This window comes from Homarus americanus, unplaced genomic scaffold (assembly GCF_018991925.1).
Source record: "Homarus americanus isolate GMGI-L3 unplaced genomic scaffold, GMGI_Hamer_2.0 scaffold11198, whole genome shotgun sequence".
NCBI classification, from domain to species: Eukaryota; Metazoa; Arthropoda; class Malacostraca; order Decapoda; family Nephropidae; genus Homarus; species Homarus americanus.
In genome coordinates this window covers 1-11,117 of record NW_024749126.1, presented here as the reverse complement: position 1 = coordinate 11,117, position 11,117 = coordinate 1, and the positions used below count along the sequence as shown (strand labels likewise).

Here is an 11,117-nt window from a genome sequence, read left to right as displayed (position 1 = left end):
GGTTAGGACTCATGCTCAAGGTTGATGACTGTCGTGGGTGACCATATTGGGGTATACTGGAGTTTACCTTTGATCAAGTATTATATATAAAAGAACTAAATATCACGTAATATAGTTTAAACCCGGAGTGAAGTACAGAGCAGGAGCAGCAGCTTCATGTACTGATCTGTATAGGATGTTGTGCTCGATAAGGATCAGGGAAGAAAGGTTGTCATTATGGAGAGCTTCAGTAAACATTCTGCTTTCTGTATTTGGTAGAGACAGTCCATTAACCCCTTGTGTACGGGGTCTTCTCTCTGCTGAATAAAATCGTCTGGCATTAGTTGTATAAAAGTCGTATATGTAAGACCCATAAAATAAAATTTTAACACAATGTTGGTGTAATAAATACATCGTAAAGAAATTATTACATGACAAAAGTTGCTCCTGTCCTGGATGTCAACTATAAAATACAGTCTTGTTATAGTTCAAGATTTTTCGGGAAATTAGCTGTTCAACTAATGACAGATCGTTACCCGTAAAAGCTTCTGATCCTTTAGGAAAATAAAAGTCAGATTGACATGTGATAACCTTGTGTCAGTTGGTGGCAGTGAGCCAGTGGTTGACTCCTGGCTTTGACACGTCTCCCTCGTCACTGCCATCACTGCCACATCCTCTCACTGTCACTGGTACATTGTGTGTTATGTCTTGTACGTCACAGCCCTCAGCCGTCACGCTACACCGGGTGTCTTGAACCAGATAATGTGTGTTGTGCGTCCCAGGAGAGTTGTCGTGCTCTAGGTGGAGGGGCAGAAGGATGAGGATATTGGTAATGAAGGAACATTCTGGTGATATATGCTGCAATGTATGAATCGAGACCCAGAATTCTCATTGGGAGACATCTTGTTTATACTCCTAGCTGAGGTTAACAGTAAACCATGGGTAATGGATGATCCCTCCTCCCCCCCACCACCTTTAACTAGAATATATATCATAATATGTGGAGTTTACCTGAACACGAGCTGGTGATCATAAAGTGCTGCCGTCACCACACCTTTACATCAGTCCTTTACGGGGACCAGACGCCAACTATTACATGTACCAGGATTACCCACACCACATCTCCTCTTTATGATCCTCTCCAGAAGTGTTCGTCAAACTATCATCCAGTTTGGTTAAATATTTTCCCGGCATTATCACATTATCAAAAAAGTTTACATTATTTTCAATCCTCGTTGTTGTTTCTCAGGTATATCTCAGTCTGGTGTCTCTGTTGTCTTTGTTTCTGGAGTAGTTTTAGGTCTTGATGTGTTATTCTCATTAAACTTGTACGTAAGATCCCCAACTCTTGTGATAGTTGCCATGTTGATGTCTGTGGAAACCGTCCAAGATTTGTATACAAGTCTGTTCACAACTGGAGGGCGAGTTGAGTTGAATACACTCCTGATTACAGACAGACAGACAAACAGACAGACCCGGAATGGTAAAAAACAATGAATATAAATCATAATGAACAGTGATTTATGTGACCGTCATGCTAAGATGTAAGGGATGAGAGGCTGGCTGTATTCATTAAGGAGAAGACGTCATGTGGGCGCCAGTTGTACGTAAAGACAAACCAGGAAATGGAGGGGAAGGGAGCACCACAGCGGACCACATCCGCTACAGCAGTAAGAATGTGGTGTGTGTGTGTGTGTGTGTGTGTGTGTGTGTGTGTGAGTGTGTGTGTGTTTCCGCCACCTTCACTCAATAGGAAAAGGCTTGGAAGGGTAATATATATATATATACCAAAGTACAAGTCCTCGTATACTGTAGATAGATACATACAGTAAACATTACACAGGTATATTTCCTTCCATGGTGGAGAGGTTAAAGGAAGGTGTACGGCGACCTGTGGTGTAATGGTCAGCATGCTCGCTTCACAAGCGAGCGGACCCGGGTTCGATCCCCGGGCAGGGTGAAACTATGTTCAAGTTTCTTTACGCCATTTGCCTCTGTCTACCCAGCAGTAATTGGGGACCTGGATGTTAATCGATTTGCGGATCGTATTCCGGGGTGATGGTTAGACAGTGCAGTTGGCGAGTTGTCCGGTCTTCTCGGACTATTCCTTGGCACTGGGTCATGCAACTCGTTAACTCATGGTGTGGTTGTTGTATTGATAAACAGCTTATACACCTTCAACAAATTCACACCTAGGACAGCCATCCTCGTACACGAGGGGCAACAAAAAAAAGGGCTAGTTTAAAGGACTGTGTTATATCTCAGCGCCTAACACAGCGGTCTCCATAACAGTCCTCGTTAAGTGACGGGAGAAAAGTTATCGATTCATGTAACCTTTTATAGCAAACTGACAGGCTAATATCTCACTAGGGGGTGACTCTTTATGTGAGGTGGGGGTGAAGGTGGGCCTCATGGGTCAGCCGGATAGTTTGGGGTGATACCAATGCAACACACTATACTAAGCCCCAATACAACACACTATATTAAGCCCTAATACAACACACTATACTAAGCCCCAATACAACACACTATACTAAGCCCCAATACAACACACTATACTAAGCACCAATACAGCACACTATACTAAGCCCCAACACAACACACTATACTGATCACTAATACAACACACTAAACTAAGCATCAATACAACACACTACACTAAGCACCAATACAACACACTACACTAAGCACCAATACAACACACTACACTAAGCACCAATACAACACACTACACTAAGCACCAATACAACACACTACACTAAGCCTCCGGTACACAAGGAGGCAGCATAGCCGGCACTGCACTAAACCACCTTCACGTCTTCAACTGTAATGTTAGGTACCCATTCACAGCTGGGCGAACTGGGCGGTAACCGGCGACTCTCAGGACAGGAGGCAGAGACTGTATCCACACGACCTCCGCATCTCTCATGTTACAGGTGAACACAGTGAAGAATAACACACCTACATCCCAAACGCTCTTGTGGATTTACATACTGAGTTGAAGACACAGAACAAGACGAAGCACTAAAGGGTGTACATTAGGGAGTGACAGTTTGGCAAAAGTTTTCAAAATCTAATTGCTTGGGTTGGATTATTTGTCTATCAGCCACGCTAATTCCGAATATGTTTGAGTTTTTTACATCATTGCATTAGAAGGTTTGTGGATACTTTTGGGTTTGGCATGAAAAACGCGAAAAAACCGTAAATAATAAAGGGACTGGCAATGTGGCACAACCTGTTAAAATCAAGTTATTGAATTGGATTATTCGACTACTGTGTACACTGGTTCATAATATGCTATTGTTTTACAACTCAATGCGCTACAAATTATGCCGATATTTTTGCTGCAAGTCACCACATACGTATATATCGAAAACCAGGGCCCAATATTACCAACGGCGTGGATAGATTCCGTGGAATGAATTCAGGACATTCCCGCTCATGGAACATTACCTACACCAGTCACTATCTTGTTCTCATTGATCCTCTCATCTACCATGAGACCTCTGACCTTGAATCCCCTGAACTTTTCTTTTTTCTGTTCTCGTGACCTCTTCCTGACTCTCTCCACTTTCTTCCAGTTAGTCACTTTAGACTTGTCCCCTTCAGTTATGATGTTGTCTGCAGCTCTGATGGTGTTTGCGATGTGAGCCACTGCATCATTGGATACCTTGAACCTGTCAGCAGTTTCTCCGATCCTGTCCTCGGCTTCTTTCTCCCTTTTCCTTTTCTCTGATCTTGCTCTCCTGTCGACCATAGCCTTGAACTCATTGTCATTGACATCCTTATAATCACTATCTTCTTCCTGAGCACTGTCATCCACTGCCGACACTTTACACGACATCCTCTCCATCTCCTCCTTACTCTTTGACCTCATCTTCTCAGTTTTTCTCTCTTCCTCAGCCCTTTTCTTTGCCCTCTTCGCTTCCTTCTCCCTCTCTTCTTTCAGCTTGGCAGTCACAATTTTGTCAACGCCATCAATGCAGCCCTCCCTTCCCGGTTTCCTCTGGGCTGCCAGGAAGCTTTTCTCTCGTTCGTGCACTTTGCTGTCGTCTGCCACATCAAACAACTTCTCAGCTATATCCTCGAACCTCATCTTCAGCTTCCCGTTCTTCGTTTTCTTCCTTTTCTGTTTCTGTCCATTTCCCTTCATCATCATCGTCTCCCTCCGCATCCTCCACAGGTCGTGGACTCTCATTTTCACCCTGATTTCAGAGATAGTGGGGACAGTGGCCTTCCTATACACATCCAGTACCTTCTCAGTCACCTTGTTGGTGGCATCCATATAATCAAAAGCATTTGTTCTTCTCCTTAACCTCTCGTTTTCTGCTTCATAAGCCAGGGCACTTCCAACTTCCTTGTTCAGAGGCAACTTGTTAGATGGCAGAGGCATCCGAACCCCGAACACCTTATCGTTACCCTGGCGCAGCTGAGTGTTGCTAATCTTAGGACGACCCATCTTGGTGGCGGCCCTTTGAACTAACTGCAAAACAACACAGAAAAAACAACTTTCAGCACTTCAATATCACCACCTATTGAACAATATTTTATTCAAAAGTACGGACTGAGATTTTGTCCTTAACTGTCCAAGTCAAGCTACTTGGGCTGAATTCGTTGATCAGTCCTGGGACGAATATTACCAACGGCGTGAATAGATTCCGTGGAATAAATTCAGGGCATTCCCGTCCAGGGAGCCTCAACAAACTCTGTAAATATTGCCATTGGCCTGCCATTGGCACATATACGGAGTTTGGTAATGTTCCATGAGCGGGAATGTCCTGAATTCATTCCACGGAATCTATCCACGCCGTTGGTAATATTGGGCCCTGGTTTTCGAAATATACGTATGTGGTGACTTGCAGCAAAAATATCGGCATAATTTGTAGCGCATTGAGTTGTAAAACAATAGCATATTATGAACCAGTGTACACAGTAGTCGAATAATCCAATTCAATAACTTGATTTTAACAGGTTGTGCCACATTGCCAGTCCCTTTATTATTTACAGTTTTTTCGCGTTTTTCATGCCAAACCCAAAAGTATCCACAAACCTTCTAATGCAATGATGTAAAAAACTCAAACATATTCGGAATTAGCGTGGCCGATAGACAAATAATCCAACCCAAGCAATTAGATTTTGAAAACTTTTGCCAAACTGTCACTCCCTAGACTGTACAGGTAACGAGAGCTAATTTCACACACACACACACACACACACACACACACACACACACACACACACACGAACACGCTCTCGCATCACAATTCCCCCATCACCCCATATACTATATAGGGAGAGGCAGAAGGGTGAATCCATCGAGGAAAGTCGTTTTAGGGGGAACATGAAATATCTGTATCTGATGACCCTGTAGGTTGTATTAGGTAATGTAACTGTATCGTCAACTGTAACCGATTATGTAACTACTTTTTGGTGCAGTTAAATGAGTTTTTCTTCACAGTTGGAGCCACTGATGAAGACTAAGCATATGATGAATTAGCTCCTGTATGATGGTATTTAATGTGGCGTTTATAAGTAGTTGACTGTGTCGGGGTGTTGTCTGAGGGTGATGATGTAATAGTGAGTGAGGTAATGAACTGTGATGGTAGGTGGTGATGGCTGGTTGGGCTCCCGTGTTTATTTAAAGAACTCCGCTTCCTGGGTGTAATTTGGTCGTGTAATAAAGTCTTTACACACACACACACACACACACACACACACACACACACAGTAACCTCAGTTCTGTAATCATTTCTACGCCCCTGCTCACAGGTAGAGTGCACAGTAACTACCCGTTGTCCAAGCTCAGATTTAATTCACACAAAAGAGTGGATGGATGATGGATGGAGACGCCTGAAGGACACCCCTCACCTGGATAATGGATACATACTGTACAAAGTGTACATATATAGCCTTCTGGATACTGGGACATAACTGATCACAAGCAGATGGATATATACACCAGCTTTTTACAGATCGCAATAAATGGATATTTTTACAGGGAAACCTTTTTACAGGTATATATATTATGTATTTATTTACATAAATAAATATGACTTTTTAAATACACTTTTTTTTACACAAAACCAGATGTATACAATATAGTTTTAAATACTAAGATTTATAGCCAGATAGATTATATAACTTATCATTTATATGTATTTATGCACTCAAATATAGATAGATAGCTATTCACATATTTCTACCGCCAGATAGATATACAGTATAGCTTTTCACAGACTTCTAAAACCCAACAATGAAACTAACTGTACAAGAAGTTTATTCTCTCATAACTCCGGTAAAATAACCAGTTGTCCATCTTCCTCGTGTGTTGTCTCAGCTCTGACTACTTCAAGATCAACCTCGCCCTCTGTGTAAAGTCTTCTGTAATTTGAGTAATTTTTTGACGGGTGACGGTACTCTGTTATGGGGATGGAGAGGAGTGAGAGAGTGAGGGGTAATGAGAGAGGACAGAGGGGATGGGAAGGGAAGGTAGACTGAGGGGAAAGATGGATAATTAGGAGGGAAGGAAGGAGAAAATGGAGTGAGAACGATAGGAGGAAGATAATTAGTAAGGGAGAAACAGTGGGGGAGGAAAGGGAAGAAGGAGGAAGAGAATTAGAAGAAAGGAAACAAAAAGAAGCGAGAGACACAGAACAAGAAAAGCAGGAAAAAAGAAAAAATAGAGACAAGAAATTAACAAGGAACATGGTAGAGGAAAAGGAAGAGGAGGAAAAAAAAGAAGCAACAAAATGAACGATAGAAGTAAAGAGGAAATCAAAAGGAAAACATAATAAAAAATATGATTATCACACACAAGTATAAGTCCTATTACAGTCTTCCCATCTTCCTACAGTAAAGTCAACATGGACGCTTAACTTGCCCCATACCTCCTACAAGAGCACCCTGAGGAGCCGCTTATCGTCTCCACACCCTTCGTCGTGGGCGGGCGGCCCAGGAGTGCGTCTCACACACCAGTATCTAAGAATAGCACCAAGATTGACCTGTCTTTATGAACGTGACTATAAAATGAGGGAAAACTATAAAACCACAATAAGAGTCAAGCCACCGTCTGAGAGAGGAATATTACCGATGATATATTGTGTTGTTGAAATATGTGAAGAATTTGATGGTTTTTCGTAGAGTAATGAGAAACAAATAGTGCTGACCTCTCCCTAGTTTGATCTAAAACAATAAACGTAAGTCACACACACACACACACACACACACGTATATGTATAAGGAAATAATAAACTTTACTTTTATTACTAAAACGCATTGTATCGTATATATTTATGGCCCCTATCAACAACAACAACAACATACAAATACGAAGTAACAACTGGGAATTATTAACGTGATCAGATCCTTTGTTTGAGGAGCTGATTCCCTGACAGGATGATGACTCCAGGGGACTGTGTCCATTGTGGGCACTAGACCACCGTGAGGCGGAGAACACTAGTGAAGCCTTTACTGTTGCTAGAGTGAGAGAGTTGATCAATTTGTACATGTTCAGTCAACCCAATTACAGGGATGTACATAAGTTGTTGTTGAAGTACCTATGGCGTATTTTTTTTAACATTCTACCCTTCCATCTGTTTCGGGTGACGCACACAGCCTTATGTCAGGTATCAGGGCATAATATTGGGTCTCTCCTTCCATTCATGAACGTCTTCGACTCAGGATAAGGTAAAGACGCTTCCCCCCCCCCCTATCTAGGATGATAAGCTCGGCCCCGTGACTGAATAAAATAAGCGTGGCGTCCACCGTCGGCTGGAATGACAGGCATGGCGGTGTAAGAGGCTAGGGGGAGCATATTTTACCATATTTATCTTATCAATCTGAGAGCTGGGAGGATTGGTTCACCCTGCAATACCTTTACCGCAATATATGATGTTCGCCTTCCTGCAAAAATACTTTACCCAAAAATCGTGATTGGAATATTACCATGATAGAGGGATTTGTGTTGTCTTGTAGTGCCACTGTCACTGAGGAATGTTGTAGTGTGCCACTGATCCATCACTGAGGAATGTTGTAGTGCTACTTGTCCACCACTGAGGAATGTTGTAGTGCCACTTATCCATCACTGAAGAATGTTGTATTGCCACTTGTCCACCACTGAGGAATGTTGTAGCGCCACTGATCCACCACTGAGGAATGTTTTAGTGCCACTAATCCACCACTGAGGAATGTTGTAGTGCCACTTGTCCATCACTGAGGAATGTTGTAGTGCCACTTGTCCACCACTGAGGAATGTTGTAGCGCCACTGATCCACCACTGAGGAATGTTGTAGTGCCACTGATCCACCAGTGATGCAGCTCGACTCGTGACGCTGCGTATACATCGTTATAGCGAGGTTGGTCTAAACAAGTTAAAGCCATCCTGTGTTATTGAGGTTTAACGAGTGACATAAATAAGTGTAAGTGAACCATAAAAGATCCCGTGTACACTATCGTGAGGGGAACATTATGAGGTCAAGTATGAGTAACCAGTGACCCTTGACCTGGCGTGACCTTGTTAACACTTGCCGCCCTGCTAGTGAATGGCTGTATTCTGTAAATACACTGATGGACAACGGTTCAACATCGATTGAATTTTCGCTTTTATTTACCGTATCCATGCATGAAGCTTGTGAAGACCATGTGTATAGTGTATGTTGGTGTTGATTAAACTTAAGTTAAGATATAAATTCAGCCTTTTAAAAGTGATTTGTTTTCTTGTTCCTTGTGGCTGACTGCGGGGTGAGTGTGATGAGTTTACGGAGTTAGTGTTGAGCTGGCTGAGGGCCAGGACTGTGGAGTGGGGGCTGAGTCATCAAGTCATCAACTGTGTGGTGTGGTAGGGGGCTGATATTTCAACTGTAGAGTGGGGGCTGAGTCATCAAGTCATCAACTGTGTGGTGTGGTAGGGGGCTGATATGTCAACTATAGAGTGGGGGCTGAATCATCAGCTGTGCAGTGGGTGAGTGGGGGCTGAGTCAGCTGTAGAGTGGTGGTTGCGTCATCAACTGTGAAGTGGGGTCTGTCATTAACTGTGGGGTGAGGGGAGTTGGGGCTGAGTTATCTAGCTGTGGTGGGGGAGATGGGGATGAGTCATAAACTGTGGAGTGGAGGGCGCTGAGTCATTATCTGTAGAGTGGGGACTTAATCATTAACTGTGGAGTGGAAGAATTGGGGCTGAGTCATTAAGTGTAGAGTGGAAGGAGTGGAGAATAATTCATTAGCTGGAGTAAGGGGAGTGGGGGCTGAGTCATTAATGGTGGAGTGGGACGAGTGGAGACTTAAGTCATTAGCTGTAGTGGGGGGAGTGGGGGCTGAGTAATTAAGGGTGGAGTGAGGAATTGGTGTGGAGTCATTACCTGTACAGTGGGAGAAGTGGGGATTCACTGAGTCGTCAACTGTGTAATGAGGGAGTGGGGCTGAGTTAATAACTGTGTGGAGTGGGGGTATTTGGGGCTGAGTAATCAACTGGGGAGTGGGGGCTGAGCCATCAACTACAGAATGGGGCTGAGTCATTAACTGTGAAGCGGGGACTGAATCATTAACTGCGGAATGGGGGCTGAACAATTAATGTGGAGGGGGGGGGGGTTAAGCCATTACTGGAGTGGGGTCTGACTTATTACCTGTGAAGGAGGCTGCCTCATCAAATGTGGGGTAGGTGGGAGGGTGGGTGGGTGGGTGGGTGGTTTGGAAGATAGTCTTTCTGATCTGCCTCTTATCAACATCGAGGTCCAGATCAACTACAGTGAGCACAAATAAATTGTTTGGGAAAAAGATATCCTGCGACAATTAGCGATTCCAGAATCTTCAAGTCTAATTCATTTGATGCTTTAATATTTGAAAAATAAAGATATCTTGGGTCACTTTCTTTTCCTCTCTCTGATGATTTACAAAGGAATGTTTGGGTTTGTTATCTGGAAAAGAAGTACGGAATGGTAGACCCGAGTGTTCAATATTTCTTACCTTAAAGCTACGGACTGCAGAACTGGGATTAGGATAGTGACTTAGGTTGGGAGAGTTAAGATGCTGGGCAATGAGATTATTAATAATAATAGCGGCCATTATAACACGACTCCTGTTCCCCCGACACACATCACCACCACAGCTCCTATTACCATCTGTTGTCTCTATTGACGGGTCATTAGTCATCAGCTGCCCTCTCATGTACCCCTTGGTCTCCTTCCCTCGAGAACTATCACCTCCCTCATCACATTTACTTCCTTGGTATCCTGCTACAGTAAGACGAGTGAAAACTGCTGTAAAAAGACTCTAATTTTCTGGTTCCTCAGGCGGGTAGTTTGGGCAGATTTGATTAAATGTGGTTAGGTTTGGTCTGGTTACAGTGTGTTTTGGATTATCTGAGTATATTTGTCTTATTTTTTTTATATATCTCTATACGTAAATAATTAAAGTTCTGAAACATAATCCTTTTTATGGATACCAATCTGGCTTCAACTTGTGACAGTTTTCGAACGAGTGAATTTGCTTAAGTAAGATTTTATTTATTTATTTGATCGGATATATTGACAACGAGAGACTGAATCAAATATTAACTTAGCCTTAATATGACATTGATACACATATGAATCATAAGCGATGATTTTTCTTCGTCTATTATGTATACATTTGTACACATAACTTTTTACTTTTTTTACTTTTATTCTCTTCACCACTGATCGGCTCGTTAGCCGCTTGGACGATCGGTCACGTCTCTGTTACGCACTGTTGGCAAGTACTGGGCATGCACTGGCTCCTGAATGTATCTGAACCTGCTCCAGTGCTTGTCAAGTCTGATCTTGAAAGAGCTCACACTCGGTGCCGTCACAACACTCTCTGGCCGATTGTTCCAAGAGTTCACAATTCTCACCCACATGGCTATACGACCATGACTATACTTATAACACTTAGTGTAATTATACAGTTATATCAGGTGTTTAGTTATGAGTCTTACATTGTTTACATACGAGTATATTTTTTCCTTAGTCGTCAGGAAGATGTGTTGTTCTGAAGGTTTTATTGATTTTTATATTGTTTTAAAACTTCCTCCCATGTTAGGTCCTCCTCCAATGTTAGGTCCTACTCCTTCCATGTTAGGTCCTTCTCCTCCCATGTTAGGTCCTCCTCCAATGTTAGGTTTCCCT

The 11,117-nt window shown here is 42.8% G+C and overlaps 1 non-coding gene across 1 annotated transcript; it reads left to right on the top strand.

The window, feature by feature from the left end:
* The first annotated feature begins 1,866 nt into the window (after positions 1-1,866).
* On the top strand, positions 1,867-1,940 carry Trnav-cac. Its single transcript has one exon. It is a non-coding gene; the product is annotated as a tRNA-Val (tRNA).
* Positions 1,941-11,117: the final 9,177 nt, after the last annotated feature.